This window comes from Petromyzon marinus, chromosome 40 (genome assembly GCF_048934315.1).
Source record: "Petromyzon marinus isolate PM22_M1 ecotype Great Lakes invasive population chromosome 40, UKy_Petmar_22M1.pri1.0, whole genome shotgun sequence".
Lineage (NCBI taxonomy): Eukaryota > Metazoa > Chordata > Hyperoartia > Petromyzontiformes > Petromyzontidae > Petromyzon > Petromyzon marinus.
This window is the reverse complement of record NC_133706.1, coordinates 7877316-7896782: the sequence shown is the minus strand read 5'-3', so window position 1 is coordinate 7896782 and position 19467 is coordinate 7877316. Positions and strand designations below refer to the sequence as shown.

The 19467-nt window shown below is 45.9% G+C and overlaps 1 protein-coding gene across 5 annotated transcripts in view; it reads left to right on the top strand.

The window, feature by feature from the left end:
• LOC116950711 (leucine-rich repeat and immunoglobulin-like domain-containing nogo receptor-interacting protein 3) overlaps positions 1 to 19467 on the top strand; it is a 164261-nt gene that overhangs the window by 76721 nt on the left and 68073 nt on the right. For 3 of the 5 annotated variants that reach the window (XM_076073075.1, XM_076073074.1, XM_076073076.1), the window contains one exon: positions 773 to 919. The exons of the other annotated variants lie outside the window; for them this stretch is intronic. The gene's annotated coding sequence lies outside the window, so the exon portion shown is untranslated. The remainder of the gene's footprint in view (positions 1 to 772; positions 920 to 19467) is intronic. 5 annotated transcript variants of the gene reach the window in all.

Here is a 19467-nt window from a genome sequence, read left to right as displayed (position 1 = left end):
CGAACGCCCGCACGCGCGCGTTAAATAAAAAAGAGAGAGACGGCGCAGTTTAGCGCCACCGTCGTAAATGGCAATGAGCAGCAGCTATTGGGGACGCTGATTTATGGCGAGCCGATGATGAGGATGTCTCATGATGATGAACGATGATGGCTAGATAACCTTGCCTTGCGTCTGCGCGCGGATTTGAACGGAGAAGCGAGAGCAACGTTTTTGCGAGTGGCGCGTTCATTCGCAGCGCCAGTGTTTCGTCTCCCCCCGTTGCGCGCTCGTGAAATTACATGCATGAAACTCGCATTGGCGAAGATTCCCCGGGCATTTATAAACAGAGGAGCACGCACGGTTGTTATCATCGCTCCTTGTGCAATCTGCCTTCCGTTATTGCAGTCTCCCCCCCCGATTTCAGATAAATCGCTGCTGCTGCTGCTGCTGCTTGCCATTGGCAGTCACGGGCCGTGGAAGAGTTTTAGCAAAGTCTGCAACAAAAAAATGCGAAAAAATGATTGAAGCAAAAGATATCAGCTGGCGATGGTGAGGACAATTCAATCCGCATTGCTTGTTCGAGATTTTCGCCGTCAATTCTGACACCTTAATGTGCAGCCGTTATGCAACTTTGCGCAAAGCATTTTACGTAACGAAACATTTATTTTCAGGGATACTTATGAATATTATGAATACTGAGCAGGGGTGTAACAATTCAGTGCCCCCCCCCCCCCCGCTTCCTTGCCGTCATTCTAGCAGTAATAGTTTTCATGTCTCTATGTATTGTTTGCAGTTTCATCCGCTCCGTTAGCCTAAATGTAGCAGTGCATCGTGATCATCGGCAGCCGCGATCAATCCACCGCTGGACGAAGTCTCTTCCCGTTGTGTCATCGTCACCCACGTGTTGTCCTTCCCCCGCGCCTACGACTGGCACGGCTGGGTACGTATGGTGCGAAAGAAGTTCAGCTTACGTGCATAACTCGCGGGGGTGGGTAGTAGTGCGATGGTGCAGTGCACGCCGCAGCTGCGCGCGAGACGATCTCATCGTTCCATCATCCGTGCTGGTCGTCACCTCGGAAAGTGATGCCTTTCCTTTGGCTGCCGGTCTGTCACCATTCTCTCGCACCATCGTGTTTGCGTGATTATAGAATTGCTCGCATTCAAACCTAAACATTTTGGGAAGTCCCAGTGCAGTGCGCGCAGGCATTTGTCGCACAGCACACGTGGTGTGTTTGCTGTTTCCCGTTGCGGTGCGAAAAGGTTTGCCGTGCTGCGAATGTGGCGCGGTGCAAGCTGCTCATCACATCGCTTACCACCGGCAAGTTATACGCTTGCAGTGGACGTACGAGCGGCTAAGCATCGAGCCCATGCCGTCGAATTCATTACTGGACCCAACGCACTGGTTTTTTTTTTTCTATTTGGTGAACTTCTTTTGGCACCGTGCGTAGCCAGCCGTGCTAATTTAAGGTGCGGGGGGGAAGGACAACAAAAACGAATGAAACAAATACAGTTGCTTTTCAAATGTTCTAACACCGATCGAAAGAAAGATTACAGTGCTGTGTGAAATAAAATAAAAATCATTTATTCTGTTGATCCCGGGGTTCTCAAATACAAACAAATTGCCGTTAGTTTTTCACACCTGATGATGACTGTTTGCGTTACAGTCGAAACGTCGTGAGAATTTTTATTGTTTTTTTATATATGTTTTTATTTTATTGTTTCCCTTCAACGTGACTTTACCGAAAGAACCAAGAATATACAATCAACTTAATTAACAGCCTTTCTTTGTTGTTCAGGAGTTCATGTGAAACGCACGTGAGATGGCTCTTTTGATTTGAGCAAAGACTCACTTCAAACGGTGCCACAATCACGCCAACAGATGAGCTGGATACCACCAAAAATAACTCGAAAATGTTGCCTGACTTTTATTCTCAAGCTTGCAGGCCCCGACAGATTCACAATTTGTGCTTTCATCATGTGCTGGGGAGGGAGGTTGGACATGTCTTATGTTTTTCAAAGTTCTTTGAGGAGTTCAGCACCACTGGCTGAAACTCAAAATGTGGCCATCAAGCGGGGCCAGAGGTCGTGCAAACCCCACCACTCGTGGGTGCCTGTGGAACCCCAGAGCGCCTTACACATCCCACTCTGCCGAGGTACGGACGCTATATGGGGAAATATGAGAAGCGTGACCGTCTCTCGACAACTCGAGCTGTCACAGCATCGCGCACAAAGAGGTCACCGGACTAATAATCAAGACGCAAGCTGCTTTAAACGTGTATGGGGGGGGGGGGGGGGGGGTGGAGGATTGCTTCGTCGTGTGCGAGATTAAGAACACGTTACTGCTCGTGAAGAAATGGGATATGTAAACGTCCCTAGCAAAAAAAATGCAGTTGAACCACGCGCAATACTTACACTGGACGTTTGCGCGGTTAAATGTCCAGGCCGGCTTTGTGGGGGTCCGATATGCGATGTTCCAATCACATCTGTTGCTTCATTAAAAGCAGAATCAAAACCGTACCTGTTTTAATACACGAGCATAACTATTGTTCCACTGCCTGTGAAGTTACCCGTTTGTTCACTTAATTGACCATGCCTTCGTTAGACTGTTTTTCGGTAGGCTGACCACTGTCATTGAATTGTGGAATATACACACATTGACCCATGGTCATGTACAGAGACGTGATCTGCCTTCCCACGAGTTTTTTTGGTTGTTAAGTGACTTTGCTTTGCTTTCAAATGTCTATTTATTTATTTATGATAATTTAAGTATAATACATATTAGGCTACAATTAATATGACAATGAATGTGTTTCAGTACTTAATGCACTTAAATTCCATCTCTGAGACGTAAAAAAAGCATCGCTTAGACTGCCATGCGACGAACATTGATCTCATAAAGCTTTCGTGACTGCAAGGATTCATCTTCTTTGGTTCTTTCGTTAAAGTCACCACGTAGAATGAGAATAAAATAATAAAATAACACAATAAAATTCTCACGACGTTTCGGCCGCTTGCGTTGTGGCCGAAACGTCGTGAGAATTTTATCGTGTTATTTTATTATTTTATTCTCATTCTACGTGACTTTACCGAGAGAACCAAAGAAGATTGCTCTCATATGCAGAGCGGGTGCAAAAGTGCTGCCCCAAATGAAGGGACCTCATGGGTGGTTCTCAAAAGCCGTCATCACACCGATGTAGATGGTAATGCGGTATCTATGTTCACTCGATGTTTGAAGTTTGTTTGGAATTTCTTTTGCCCTTTCAACCGAAGAGCTAAAAGTAGCACAAGCTTGAGCCCTCATGCACACAGCTGTGAGTTGGCAACAAAGGCGCTTGCTGAAAATCATGAGATATAATTCCACCGCGATCCTTCATGTCGACTGCACAGCAGAAGGATGGGCTTTGGTAAATCAGCACACATGACCTGGACGCTTTGTCACTCAAACTATTAGCCCAGTAGCAATAATATTAACCAATAGGCCGTTCAGCTGCCTGTCTGTTCAGTTGCATCATTTAAAGCTGGCTTTACCACAGCGGGCAATGCCTCGGTAAGATGATGAAGATGCATGCTCAGCAGGGGGCGGGGGGGCGTCTCACTTTCATCCCAGAGATATGAGCTGATGTCCCATTGCGGTTATGAGGGGTATTGTGCTATAAGCGGTGCTGCATTTCATATGAGATGAAACTGAGCTGCTGTCTTGCCTGTGGCCGTTAACGGGATGCAGCCTGTTTTCATCTCTGATAAGAGCAGTGTGCATTAACCCAAGTGCCCGTGGCTAAAATCCTGAGTTGACCCTGGAATGAAGGTTTCTGTGATGGCTAAATTTTATTTTCATAGCTTTATAAAATATATATAATAAATGCCCTCTATTTACCCAGGACAGCCTTATTGAGTCTCAATAAAACAAATAAGTCAGGAAGGTCCTGCATTGAGGTGTTCGGCCAATATTTTTTTCTGATTGATTGACACGTGGAAGGAAATCAGAGTAGCTAGAGAAACAGCCTCATAAACGAGTTGGTAACAAAGAAAGCTCCACACAGACTCAAGAATCCACTGCCCTGGTCCATTTACTGGCTACGTCACAGCCCAAGTCCACGACACGTGGCGTTCTCAAATCCGTCTTCCCATCTAGTTACTTACCAGGCTCAGCCTTTTCTAGACTTCCAATGACATTGGACATGTTCACATTGGGAGTGGGAAATTATATGGTCAAGGGCAATTGATATGGAAAACAAACTCATTGCCTATGGAGGAGAATGTGCAAATGCGAGGCATGAATCTCCTTGGAAATATGCAGAATTAATGCTTTAAATATGGTAATGAGTGAATAATTGTCATTACATTTATGAGCGGCCAATGCCTTTTGAATGGGCTTGCCTGTGCATAGCAGGAGCGATTCTTAAAGCCTTGACATGTCGTACCGTTAGGCCACATGGCTGAGTCAAGGCAGCGAGGAAAGCTCTTTTCGATCGAGCCGTGACTGTCAGTCAAAGTACACCACGTGGAGCCAAAGGCCGTGCATTGATAATTCTCAACCGGAGAATCCAGTGGTGCTTAAAAAGCAATTTAGAAAACTTGGATGCCCGTACCATTGATTAAATAAGCTCTGCGAGTGAGAATATGTTTTCACAGAGGCGACGGCGCTCCGCGCATACATATTTTCAGGGCTTTGCCAGTACATTATGAAGGGATAAAGCGCATCCGTACAGCATGACCAAAAGCAGGGAGCGGCAAAAATTAAACATCAGCTCGGTACAGTTTCCACTTTGAAAAAAAGTCAATAAATAAACACGAGGCTTCTTTCCGAGGTGCGGATTACCGGGGCGAGCGGAGATAGTGGTCATTCGCTAGGAACTCGGGGCTTCCCGATGAAAGCTTTTTGCGCGACACTGCGGCAAGTAAATTATGAATCGCTCCTCCCTCCGTTAATGCTGCGGGCGGCGTGCATCCGCTAACTGGGAAAATACGCGGCTGCGTCTGCGCGTCAAGCTGAAATGCCACAGCAGCACGACAAAACATCGCTGGGCGTCGTTGCGGAGAATGAGGAACAAAATAAGGGCACAGTCACAATGAGAATGTTTATTCATACCGCAGGGAGGAATCGGATGACCTACAAAGCTCTTCTTCACAGATGTACGGTCGGGGCGGATCAGAGCGTTGCAATTTTCATCCTTCACAATACTCCTCCTTCACATATCTGTCCCGCCGCGTGAATATTAAAGGTGTTTTACACATCCCACATCAGCCACACAGCTCATATCTAACAGAGGGGGGTCCTTTCCTATAAACATTTGGCAGCTGCTAGTATTGGTTCAAGCAAGCCTGACTCTGCTGATGAGTGATGAGACACTGAATTTTGAAACGGTCCCAGAGTTTGCTTGTATTACACCAGTGATGTGGAAATTATGCACTCGCAGAAGGCCATGCCACTGATGTATAAAATAAATCAGGGATGTGTAAAAAGTGTATTGTTATGTTTTGTTATGCGTGGAGGGACAGATGTGTGAAGGAGGCGAGTTATCATCTGTTTATTTATTTTGTTGCTTAAATACCACAGTAAGATCATCTGCGATACTCATTTGTCCCGGAGAGTCACACCGAGTCATCGGTCTTTTTCAGGAGGGTCCTGCACTGGCTGTTGATTTTAAGACGGTTACAGACAATCGATGATGAGTGTTTGTACACGTGGGTGGTAACCGGATCACCCAAGGAAAATCCACTCATGTTGGCGGGGGAGAGGGGGGGGGGGAAACACTCCATCCCCATACCGATGGAAACAACAGGGCAATTAGTCCACTTGCTGCACAGCATTCTCCATGCAAAACCAAGGTGTGGCACCTCCTCGATGCCCGCGGGAAGGGACTTTCACGAAGTTTGTGCGGTGATACACCAACCGTCGCCGCCGCCTCCACGGTGCCGGATTACAGGCAGTCATTTGCACAGCCATCACAGACCGGTTTAAGCTAATAAAGATGAGCTTTGAGTTCAAGTTAATAAAGATGAGCTTTGAGTGCCCCCATTTCTCTTTCAAACGCTTCTCAATCGAAAATTGTGCCCGTTTCTCGAAATATGCGCCTGATATAAATTGTTTATTATTATATATATAAAATTGGTCATATCAATCTTTTCCGGAGATACCTGTAAATCCATCACTTTTTGGGCAGAATGATAGAGCTGTCATCCGGGCCCTTCGGCTTTGATGTGCGTAGTCAGTAATTGAAACCCATGCTTGGTGAGACTGTTGGAAGTGCGTGAACGACGTTTTTCCCAGATACGCAGACGTACGCGCACATGTATCAATTTACCATTGTTGTTGTCTTTTGTTTTAATCATCTGAGTAATCTTCGTGTGCTTTGCGAGACTCCTTTCTGCCACATGCACGCACAGACAAAGATACATCTTAACACCTGTTTTATTGCCAGAAAGGGTAAAATCAATTCTTTTTCATACAAAGCCTGAACATAAATTTGTGGAAAGTGCTGTTAGTGAGCATCTATGAAGACCGGCACGGCCAAGAAGGGGGTGAGTGGCCAGCACCACGCCCGGCCGCCTTTCTCTCCCTAATGGCAATGACTACACATCGCACCAGGTACTCATTTGAGGCCGAGTTGACCTAGGGAAAGCCCAGGACCGGTTCAGATAATCGTCACTGTTGTTTTGCCATGGACGGGAATTGAACTCGGGCCACTGACTTTGCAGCGCAGCGCCCTAACCACGACGCCGCAGCACAACAACAACAACAGCCGCCATTCTTCACCAAGTAGCGATGACTTCACCACGGCGTTTGTGCAAGGCTATGTGCACTTTAAGGCCACGTGAAGTGTCGACGGTTCTCTCGCAGGAGGTCACGAAACAGACCCAGTTGATATGGGCTGACTGACTGAGATGACTGGCAGATGTACCACCTGTGCCCCCTACTGTACCAACTTGCTGTGTTTTAGCTGCTTGTCACCACACCGATTGTTGTGAGTATCGCTCCTTTGCCCTCTGTTGTTGGAGGGCGATTGCCTCCAACTGTCCAGTAGCGTCCTTCATGAACCTCCTCCACAGAGGCCGATGTTGACACAGCTGGTACCAGTCATTGGCAAGTCCACTCAGCTCCATATCCTCCTGTACCACCATCAGTCCATCTCTTCTCTAGCCCGAGCTGTAGCTATTTAGCCCTCTCTATGCAGCGAAACAGAAGCTGTTTGGGCATGCGGTGGCTGGGCATGGCCGCTACATGCACCAGCCAATTCAGAATTGCTTGCCGGAGGAGCTTTCTGATGGGACTGTGTCCAGAACGTTCAAGGATTTGTGAGCAATCCATAATGTTTAAACTTGGGATGTATTGTAGGCAGACCAGCCTCAATGTTTCTAACCAGTGCAGATGTTCAATTAGGGGGGGGGGGTCACGTTTTGTAAGCATAGATAATTGAGGGCATGACTGTGGCCGAGAAGATCCGAAGCTTCGTGTGGAGCGACAGACCAGGTAGCTTCCACAAAGTGTTATGCAGCCGATGAAAAGATAATGCCGCTCGACTGATTTCGAGTGAGACCGCTGCTGTAGAAAACTGGAGCTGGTCATAAGTACGCTGCCCAGGATGGTAACCTCTCCACTATGTCCACAACTGACCCATCACCAATGGAGAGTTCAGAGGGGGCAGTGTTTGATGACAAAAAATACCCAGGCATGTGCTTAGTTTTGGTGGCGCTAATGGTAAGGCCCCACTTCTTAGTAGCACACTCCAGGTTTATCAGCAGCGCCTCCAACCCCTTCTCTGAGCGACCAGCAATCACCAGATCATCAACATGACATAATATTCTTGACCAATTGGGAGCCATTCCTCGACTGCACTCGGGCATCGATCAGCCTCCCAGTTGTATCTGGACCTTTTGAACACTACAGAGATCTAGGCGGTACTAGTCCAGTTCCCGACAAGAGGAGTGGCAGCCTCTCTTCCGCGGTGAGCATTCGAACATTCCACATGGTCACTCACAGTGTTTTTTTTTTTACTATTTCTGGAGGAACCCCAAGGGTGCGGGTTGAGTCTCCCAGGCTCTGCCATATGGGGTTTGGCCAGAAGACGTCATAGATGGTTGTTCCCCCGCGGCCTCCGGCACAAGTTTAATTTTATATTTACATAGTCTTGTGGGAATTTAATTGAAGGTGGAGGGGTCATCAGCCCCTCGCACCCATCCAGAGCCCCATTTGCGGCTGTGGTAGCAACGAGTGCTAATGAAGGGGAAACGCAGATTATAAATTAGCCTTCCCCAAATGGCATTGCTCACAGCCACGGCAGCATTAGCGTACGGCACCAACGAGGAGGTGGGCGGTTGTTTTTCTTTTGCCGTACTGCCGCAGCACGCGTGCACACAAACAGTGCGCACGACTTCTTGTGAACTCACAAGTAATTGAACCCTTTCATTGAACATTTTCACTTTGTTCAACAGCAAATAATTATTGCAGAACATAACTGCACAGTCGGTGGTTTGTTCTGCGATATTTTACCTCCCGGGTTCTCTGAAAACAGATGAATTTTTTTAATATCCACAGGTCAGAAAACTTCCGATTATGAAGTGTCAATAACATGTTTGTATTTTGTTGTTTGTCTCCTCTTGGGTAAATGTTATAGTGTTTATATTTATACATGTAATAGTGTGTATACTTATAAGTAATTTCATCATCCTCACTTTTCCATTATTGCCTTGGGGCACAGTGGCCTTTAAATGAATTAATGTGTATTTATTAAATAGCACAGCATACAATACACAATCCAAAACCCAGTATATTTGTATGCATGCGATTGTAAGCAGTCGAAGAGTGAACTTAATGTCAATGCATTGTCTTCAGCGGTGAATGATCACACACACACGTGACTAAGAGCGGAACTTTTATGTATGGACATTTTAATATCCTGGGAAGACTCCAGATTCCCCAGGACAGCTGCTTCTTCAAAAAGAGGAAGATTCTGAGAACCGCAGGCAGGGGCGGAGCCAGGGGGGTGACAGGGTAGACAATTGTCACCCCCGAAAAAAAATCGAAAATCTGAAACATTCTGCGTATAAGTGTACGACACTCGGTCTGGCGGACTCCGTGCAGCTGCATTGTCAGAGTGTGTCGCCAACCGATGGCTTCTAGTTCAACAGCCTGACTCTCTAATCATTCTTGATATTAAAATTTGTTGAATGTCACCCCGGGCTGAAAATCCTGGCTCCGCCCCTGCCCGCAGGACAAGTGCCAAGCCTTGCACACGAGCAATCATGACATGGGGAGGTGTTCATCAAGCAGTGGAATGCCAAATGTCTGATTATGACTACTTGCGTTCTTTAATTAGCAAAGTCCATTTGACGCAAACTACATGTGGGTTTACGTGACATGTAGCTTTGAATATTAAAAAAAAGTATTTTATTTATTTTGAATATGACAATCACAGTAATGAAAACAGAACATGGCCATAGATACATATCATTGGGTAATCTTTAATAACCATTAATTTTAATAAAGAAAAAAAACTAATTAAAACCCTGCGATTAAGTTGATTATCATTTCATTCCAAAAGCGTTTAATAAGATTGAACGTTTAACAGCTGCAGCTTTTATATTAACACTTGAAGTGGAAATGTAATGGCTTATTTTATAACAGTATTTTAACAGATGGCATTTTCAAATGGCATTCATATTACGTTTGGAATTTTAAAATATATATTTTATGTTTTAAAATGTTTCCTCCCCACAACTTTATTCAAATTGCATCATTGGCATTGTGTTATGAGATGGGGAACATTCCCTTTTGGAAACTTTTTTTTATTACGGCGAGCAGTGCATCACCCTGTGTTGGAGTATTGCCCAGACGATGATGTTGCACGTTACTACTTCCCGAGTCGCTTCCGTTGATCTTTTCATGATGAAAATAGCACTGCATAACGCCTCGTGCAGTGGGAAACGCAGGCGGGTCGTGAGAAAACGCGGTCACGGTTGATCTGTGACCATTTTTTTTTTCACGACGAAACTAGCACCGCAAGACGCCTCGTGCAGTGGGAAACGTGGGCCAGAGGTGAGAAAAGATGGCCAGATCCACTGTGACCATGTTTTCTCACGTCCGGGACGGCGTTTCCCACTGCACGAGGCGCCTTGCAGTGTTGTTGTTGTTGTTTTTTTTATCACGTTTTCTTTGCCGTGTCTTAAAAGTGACTTCTGATCCACTTTATCCACATTAGAGACTCGTCCTCTTAAAGTTTGCCCAGAACAGATTGCTCAATAAAACCAACACTTGTGAGTCTAGAAGGCGGCATTTCGACAAATTCATTAACAAACACAATGTACCAAACGCTATAAAACTATTTTTTTATTTTACCAGGTAAGGCCCACTGAGCTGATATACAGCTCTTTGTCAGGAGCAACGTGGCCACGAATGACAGCTCAACGAAGTGGATCATCACGTGGGAATTTTAAACAGCCACATACTCTTAAGTGTACGTTGATTCTAAGTGTGGAGGGAAAAACCGGAGGACCCAGAGAAAAATCCACGCGACCACGGTGAGAACGTGCAAACTCCGAATGTACAGGCGTCAGGGTCAGGATCGAATCCACGACCTCCTGTATATCAGGTGAGGGAGTTGACATCTCGCCACTGTGGCACACATGTTATACGATGGGGTTTCTTTTATTTTGTGCAGTTATTGGTGACCAGGCCCGATGACTTGAATTATGGATTGATGGATCATATAAAGAGGGAACATACATAACACACGCACCGACAGGGTGTATGTATGATTAACCCAGTAGGCATGTTGTTCGCGTTTATGCACGACAGTTAAATTTATGAACCCATGTAATGTCCTCTGTTATTGCTCACCCCATCTTTGGCTGAACACCTGTGAAAACGAGCTTCACAGCTGATCGGGTTTCTTCCAGCTTAAATAAAATATCTATGTATAACTGGCTGCCTGTATGAAATAGCATCACGAGTAGGTTTCAAACGTAGCTGTAATGAGTCGATGCACGAGTTATTCATATGCACGGGATGTCTCTTAGGTTCTCAGTTTCTTTCTGCATGAAGCTGAAACACTCGCAAATGACAGATATAAACAAGATGTAAACAAATAAACATTGTCCTCATCTCATGAAAACGAAGAGCTTGATTACAGCAATCGGCTTTGAAATGGCCACACCAACTTGTGTTCACTGGGAATTCAGCAACAACAGTGATATGACAACTAGTAGCAGCTGCAACAGCAGCAGCATTGTTGTTCATTATAAAGCTCCACGTGTTGTCAGGATATTCACCGACAATTGCCAACTGTGTGCGTGTGTGCGCGTGTGTGGACGACACATACAAGTGTTGCACCATTCCTAATGTGCCACACTTGCTGTGCTCATCACGTTGGCCTTAATAGGTGCTCGCAAGCAGGCCTTCGCCCCAACAGTCTGTAAAAGCTACATGGGAGATGATTTATATTTATATGCCCCCCCCCCCCGCCCAGTGCCGGATTAAGCTAGTGCGGGGCCTGTAGCATATGTTTAAAGGGGATCTAAATAATAATTTAAAAAACACAACACATAAACATTAAAGAACAATTTTTTGACTTGCATAGTAAAGTGATTGTATTTTTTCATTTGCTATACAACCAGGTAATACGACAAATCGCTAACCTTAAACACCCAGTCGTTCATCAAAGTTCAGGGCAGTACAGTACTATAGTAATAGAGCAAGTGCAGAATCACTGAACCGGAATTGATAGCTTGAAAGCGTTTAGAGCGGGGCCCTTGAAAGTGCGGGGCCCGTAGCTACACACGTAGCTACTTGTGTAGCTACTTATGTAGCTACATGTGTAGTAGCTACACAAGTAGCTACTACACACGTAGCTACTTTTACTCCTAGGATAATCCGGCAGTGCCCCCGCCCCCTCGGGCCTCCGCACGTGATTGGCTCACAAGTGACAACGTCACGTTCATCCCTCTCTTTAAGACCGAAACAGGAGGATCTCTCCACAACTCTGCATGTCCACCTGACGATGCTGGTTGCAATTGCTGGCGAAGCATCACGGTACTCGAAATGTAAATGTTGTGGGTTTTACTTTCCAAAGGCACAACCGGTGTGCGCAATGAGTAACGAATTGGCACATTTTGTTTACGTGACGAACCTTTACGAATTGGCAGCTTGTTTAACGACGCATTTATATTTATGCGATCTTACCCACCCCCCCTCCCCTATTGTGGGAGATTCTTTGTTCGTTTTGCGCGGCAGTCCAATGCGCATGACGTCAATCCAGTGGCAGGTTTTGTTTAATATCGCGTCGCTGCATATTTTATCGGAGGCGCACAGTCGCGTCAATGTAAGCATTGCATACATCAGCATGGATTTGAAAACAGTTAATATGTAAAATAATATATATTTTGCCATTCCCTCCGCCCCTTTTGTCTCTCTCACCCTCTGTAACCTTACACTCATTAAAATGTGACAGTTCAGTGCTGCCTAAGCGCACGACATTACAATGGAATCTAGCAGTGATGAGATGAAGACGCAACAAAGACAATGATCAACCTGTGTAGTATCTACAGACTGTTGGGGCAAATGCTGTTAGCGAGCACCTATGAAGGTAGGCATGGCGCACGAGGGGGTTGGTAGCCAACGCCACGCGTGGCCGCCTTTGTCTTCCTCGTGGAGATATTTATGCATCGCTGAGTTGAACTAGAAGAGGCTTTGGACTGTTTCAAATATTTGGTCACTGGTGTTGGTTGTGGATGGGAATCGAACTCGGGTGTCCGGGTTTGTAGTGCACTAATCTATACACTGCTGCTCCCCATAAAACTGAACACAAGCACACCCTTACCTCAGCATTGCTATATAATTTATATAGATACATACATTGAGGCTTTACTGTATTGAAAATATTTGCAAGTGTGGCTTAGGACTGGCTCAAATATCACTTGCCAGTGATGAAAATCCTAATACACTGTTCAATGAGTGGTTATAGCCACTGTGAATTAGGAAATAGTTTAAAATCTTGGGAAATTTACACAGGTAAAGAAAGATTTATTGAAGATCAATGTTAATATTTGGAATTTTGAACAAAAGGTAATGATGCACACTTGACTTGGCACACGAAGACATAGATCCCGCATACAGCCTTAACATACTTTTTGGGCAAGTGCTGTTCGCGAGCACTTATGAAGACCGGCACGGTACACGACGAGGGGGTGGATGGCCAGCACCACGCCCGACCGCCTGTCACCCAAGTGGCGATGTTTACACACTGCACCAGGTGCTCATTTGAGGCCGAGTCGACCTAGGGGAGGCCCAGGACCAGTACAGATAATGGTCACGGGTTTCGTAGCGCAGCGTGCTAAGCGCTGCGCTACCACCGTTGGGGTGCGCAGCGTGACTTGGCACGCCTCACGACCTCCGCACACGTAGTGACAGGGAGCAGCACAACAGAATAAAGGTGGGTGATACTGGAAACCCCCGCTTTGTGATCTACGACAGGAGCGCATTATGCATTAATGGGATCAAACTAGATCACAGGTCCCTCATATTGTCCTAGACATTCTATAAAAAATGTAATATTTCCTCGGCCTTTGGCAGTGTACGTATTTAAATTATGAATAACACAGCAGCTCGTCACTACTGAGCAAGCGAGCACCTTCTTGCGTGCTTTGTAAATTTCCGACTTGCCAGCCCATGACATTCCAAACTTTCTAATGCATTATGGCGCCGCTGCGTTAACTTCTGCAATTTGTCATTTTCCCCCTGCTCTCCTGGCCCTGAGATGTTGAGGCCGTTATGATCGCACGGTCACTCAGCCCCACCCCGGAACCGCGTCTCAACGAGCGTTTGAATTGCGATGTCCAAAATGGTAGAGCCATACAGAGGCCACACTGCGTGGGTTCTCCCCATTGGGCAGCATTGGTTTGCCAGTGTGGCTTGGGACTCATTCAAATATCACTCGCTGGGGCGATAAGTCCATTCAGTCGACTAAAGTGTAATCTATTTTAATAATAGGATTTTTCCCCTTTTTTTTTCCTCTGGCAACAAAACTGAAACTTTTTTTACGAGGATTCATGTTACTGCATTAACCACAATACCTGCAGTCAAAATGCAAACAAAAAGCGTACTATGATAATATATAATGCATTGTCCTTGAAACTGATTGGTCCACACCAAGGGACGGCTTTCTTTTGAGCCTCGACCCGATTGGTGCTCGACCACATGACGCCAAAAAAAAGGTTTCAGTTTTGTTGGCAGAAAAAAGGGGAAAAACCCTATTATTACATTTTGGTACTGGCAAAGGAGGTCTAATGATGTAATCTATTTTGTTGGGGGAGGTCGACTATATGAAATTTGGGGGTGGGGAAGTGGGTATGGGTAGGTGCCTGGAAATTCTCCCGAAGGCAGGAAACCCCCGATGAGTCACACCCAGCGTGACGCGTCTGATGATATCACCAAGTTCTGCCCGTCACGTGCCGTTCAGTAGCACACATGGGGAACAGAAATGTGGCTTTTTTTTGAGACACCCGATTTTCATGTTGGATTTACGCGTCAATCCTCTTCAACCAAACTCGCCACCGTGGGTTGGTAAAGCGGTGGTGGGCAGGCCAGGATAAGTTCAGATATTACTCGCCACCGATATTAGCAGCGGCCGGGAATCAAACCGAGGTTGGACGGGCTCGTAGCGCAGTGCGCGAGACCCCCCCCCCCCTTCCGCCCAAATGAAATTAAAATCGAGAAGAATATTGTTGACGTTGTTCTACAATGAGACTCTCCCGCTGTTGTTTAGATCTTCCGAAACCCGACACCTCTCTCAAATGACATCAACCTGTTGAGTAATCGGATATCCAATATAACTAAATAGCAAAGTACAACCCGCGATGATTTAACAGAAAGTGGCAACATTGTACACAAATACGCGACTCACCCTTAGCAGACAGTTGTGGTTGCAACGGTATCTGGCGTATGATGTCGAGTTTCGTTGCTTAACTTGCGAGGCATTAACGTTTGACCAAGTCCTGCAAAATTTATAAAACATGCCCACGGTACAGCAAACACATCATTTGCTTTGCTGGGTTGCGTTGCAACAGGAATGGCAGAATTAATAATTTATCGGACACGTAACATCTCGAGTACAGTTTAGTTAAACTCGCAGAGAATTGGGGTTCGCCAGCTCGCATTTCCACCTATTTATTTTTTACCGAAACAGTTGGGCAGCTGTCCCCGGGGGGGGGGGGGTAGGTGGGGGGGTTAGGTGGGGGGGGGGTACAATAAAATAATGGGCAAAGCCATCTCGGCCGTGTGGTTCATTGTTTCCCCCGGTTCGCGCGCTCGACAACATTGGTAGCCTGGCGGATTGACCCCATGGCTCCACCGGGCCTTGTGCCTGGCCACACTTGGCAATGCCAACCTGCCGGTGGAATTGTACTCCTCCAGGGTGGGCAGCCACGGGACTTTGTCGCCGTTCGTTAATTATATTCACATTTTAGTCACACCGCGCCACCGCCGTTGATTATGGTCCCGTGGCTCGTCCGTTCAAGGGGGGAGGAGGATACCGATGCAAGCGTCTTGGGAGTGGCTCTCCTCACCCATCGATGATTACGGAATAATAATAATGATGATGATGATGGAAACTGCCAATTTGGTGACTCTTCTTGACACTGCGCGGCAGGTTGGTGTCATTTGAGAGAGGTGTCGGGTTTCGGAAGATCTAAACAACAGCGTTGAGAGTCTCATTGTAGAACAACGTCAACGATATTCTTCTCGGTTTTAATTTCATTTGGGCGGAAGTGGGGGGGGGGGGGTTCAGCGGGAGTTCTCGCGCACTGCGCTACGAGCCCGTCCAACCTCGGATTGATTCCCGGCCGCTGCTAATATCGGTGGCGAGTGATATCTGAACTTATCCTGGCCTGCCCACCACCGCTTTACCAACCCACGCTGGCGAGTGTGGTTGAAGAGTATTGACGCGTAAATCCCTTGACCGCCACGGGGTCAGGATGTCTTAAATCGGAAGTGCGTGTACTTACAGAGGGCTGTAAACTATGATGATTATTTGTGTTCACGGTAGGGGCTGTGGAGACATTTACCTGCCAGAGCATGGCTATCTTTCGTGTACAGGGCCGGCCTTATTAGACGCTTGCAAATATACATTGCCTCGTTAGTCAATCCGGGAACAAAGGAATACGTGTTACCGCTATAAAGGAAAACAAAGACAAAGGTCCCCCAATATAACCTTAACAGACTGTTGGGGCAAGTGCTGTTTGCAAACACCTATGACGGCCGGGACGGTACATTAGGAGGTGAGTGGCCAGCACCACGCCCGACCGCCTTTGTCTCCCTCGTGGCGATATTTACACACCGCACCAGGTTCTCATTTGAGGCTAAGTCGACTTCGAGGAGGCCCAGGACCGGTTCAGATAATCTTCACTGGTGTTGGTTGTGAGTGGGAATAGAACGTGGGTCACCTAGCGCAGCGTGGCGCTAACCGCTGCACCACCGCTCCCCACGCTCTACAGTGCAGTGAGGGAAAAAAGTATTTGATCCCCTGCTGATTTTGTAAGTTTGCCCACTGACAAAGAAATGATCAGTCTATAATTTTAATGGTAGGTTTATTTGAACAGTGAGAGACAGAATAACAACAACAAAATCCAGAAAAACGCATGTCAAAAATGTTAGAAATTGATTTGCATTTTAATGAGGGAATTAAGTACTTGACCCCTCTGCAAAACATGACTTAGTACTTGGTGGCAAAACCATTGTTGGCAATCACAGAGGTCAGACGTTTCTTGTAGTTGGACATCACGTTTGCACACATCTCAGGGGGGATTTTGTCCCACTCCTCTTTGCAGATCTTCTCCAAGTAATTAAGGTTTCGAGGCTGACGTTTGGCAACTCGAACCTTCAGCTCCCTCCACAGACTTTCTATGGGATTAAGGTCTGGAGACTGGCTAGGCCACTCCAGGACCTTAATGTGCTTCTTCTTGAGCCACTCCTTTGTTGCCTTGGCCGTGTGTTTTGGGTCATTGTCATGCTGGCATACCCATCCACGACCCATTATCAATGCCCTAGCTGAGGGAAGGAGGTTCTCACCCAATATTTGTATGTACATGGCCCAGTCCATCGTCCCTTTGATGCGGTAAAATTGTCCTATCCCCTTAGCAGAAAAACACCCCCAAAGCATAATGTTTCCACCTCCATGTTTGACGGTGGGATGGTGTTCTTGGGGTCATAGGCAGCATTCCTCCTCCTCCAAACACGGCGAGTTGAGTTGATGCCAAAGAGCTCCATTTTGGTCTCATCTGACCACAACACTTTCACCCAGTTGTCCTCTGAATCATTCAGATGTTCATTGACAAACTTCAGACGGGCATGTATATGTGCTTTCTTGAGCAGGGGGACCTTGCGGGCGCTGCAGGATTTCAGTCCTTCACGGTGTAGTGTGTTACCAATTGTTTTCTTGGTGACTATGGTCCCAGCTGCCTTGAGATCATTGACAAGATCCTCCCGTGTAGTTCTGGGCTGATTCCTCACCGTTCTCATGATCATTGCAACTCCACGAGGTGAGATCTTGCATGGAGCCCCAGGCCGAGGGAGATTGACAGTTCTGTTGTGTTTCTTCCATTTGCGAATAATCGCACCAACTGTTGTCACCTTCTCACTAAGTTGCTTGGCAATGGTCTTGTAGCCCATTCCAGCCTTGTGTAGGTCTACAATCTTGTCCCTGACATCCTTGGAGAGCTCTTTGGTCTTGGCCATGGTGGAGAGTTTGGAATCTATTTGATTGATTGCTTCTGTGGACAGGTGTCTTTTATACAGGTAACAAGCTGAGATTAGGAGCACTCCCTTTAAGAGTGTGCTCCTAATTTCAGCTCGTTACCTGTATAAAAGACATCTGGGAGCCAGAAATCTTTCTGATTGAGAGGGGGTCAAATACTTATTTCCCTCATTAAAATGCAAATCAATTTATAACATTTTTGACATGCGTTTTTCCGGATATTTTTGTTGTTGTTATTCTGTCTCTCACTGTTCAAATAAACCTACCATTAAAATTATAGACTGATCATTTCCTTATCAGTGGGCAAACGTCCAGGGGATCAAATACTTTTTCCCCTCACTGTATGTCCACACCTGCACAAACATTCAAAATGGTGCAACGCAGTATGTATTTAGTGTGCAATCTAATAGTGTAAATGTGGAATGTGTAACATGTAGAGATGCATATTTACATTGGCAGCTTTCGTAGAAGTACATATTTATTTAATGAAAAATGTACAATGCATTATTCATTGCAAAGTAATAGTTGTGCGTGTGTGTGCTAGATGCACCGGACATGGGGGAGTGGTGGCGCAGTGGTTGGCGTGCTGCGTTACGAACCCAATGACCCGAGTTTGATTCCCCGCTCACGGCCAACATCAGTGAAGAAAATTATCGAATCCAACTTCTGGGCCTCCCTTAGGTCTATGCAACCTCAAATGAGTACCTGGTGCTTTGTTTAAACATCGCCACTGGGGAGACAAAAGCGGTGGGGCGTGGTGCTGGCCATTCCACCCCCTCCTGTACCATCCCGGCCTTCAAAGGTGCTCGCTAACAGCCCTTGCCCCAAAACCTTGTTAAGGCTATATATGGGGGATCTTTGGCTTTTTAACGTACAGACAGAAGTGTACGGACATCTATTCCGAGAATGTATTTTTGTCAAGGGCGTTGCGGAAGAAAATATAAAAAAGCGTGCCTCTTCGTCAGCACCCTTTAATAGCCTCGTTTCCAATTTAAATACGTAAATAACAGAAAGAATATCAATATTTAAGTCATAAAAAGCGTCCATAACATAGCAATGCTGTGAGCAAACGAAGGAAAACTCACCCCTTGAGAGTGCAGTAGATGGGTTTGGCACTGTGTCTGCTGATGATTTAGAGGTAAGTTATTTAATTTTAAACACATTAACTTTTGGCCAAGTACTGAAAAATGTATAACACATACCCATTTTCTTTCTGGAGGCGCAGAAGGGAGCTCTGGTTTTATTTGCAGTTATCCGCAATGCTCCAGGGCAATGACATAAAAAGTTGGTGTATTGAACTGCATTTTTTGCATTTGATGGAGTTCCCATAGATTATATATGGAGTGCTCTTGCCAATAACACCTGAACATCTAGCAGCCTTTCGTTCACAAAGCCTAATTTTGCGCGGATGAGGCAGAGAAATGGCAATACCAGCCCAGATGTTGCTTGCTTAAACTAATGCTGCTCGATATGAATGGTCTGGAAAGCCAATAGGCTGACAAACAATGGTTTATACTGTATTTAGGCACGGGATAGTTACGTGCATGCTATTATATTTTTTGCTGGGTTAGATTGTAGCAATGATGTCGTTTATAATTATTTACAGGAACAGGATCCATGACACCTTATCCAAATCAAAGTATGGTAATCAGAAAAGTGTTTCTGTTTCAAAGGCGTATTTTTCCCCCAATACATTGTTAGCTGTGCAATAATGTGCTTCTATAAGATTACAGCTTCTTCGGAG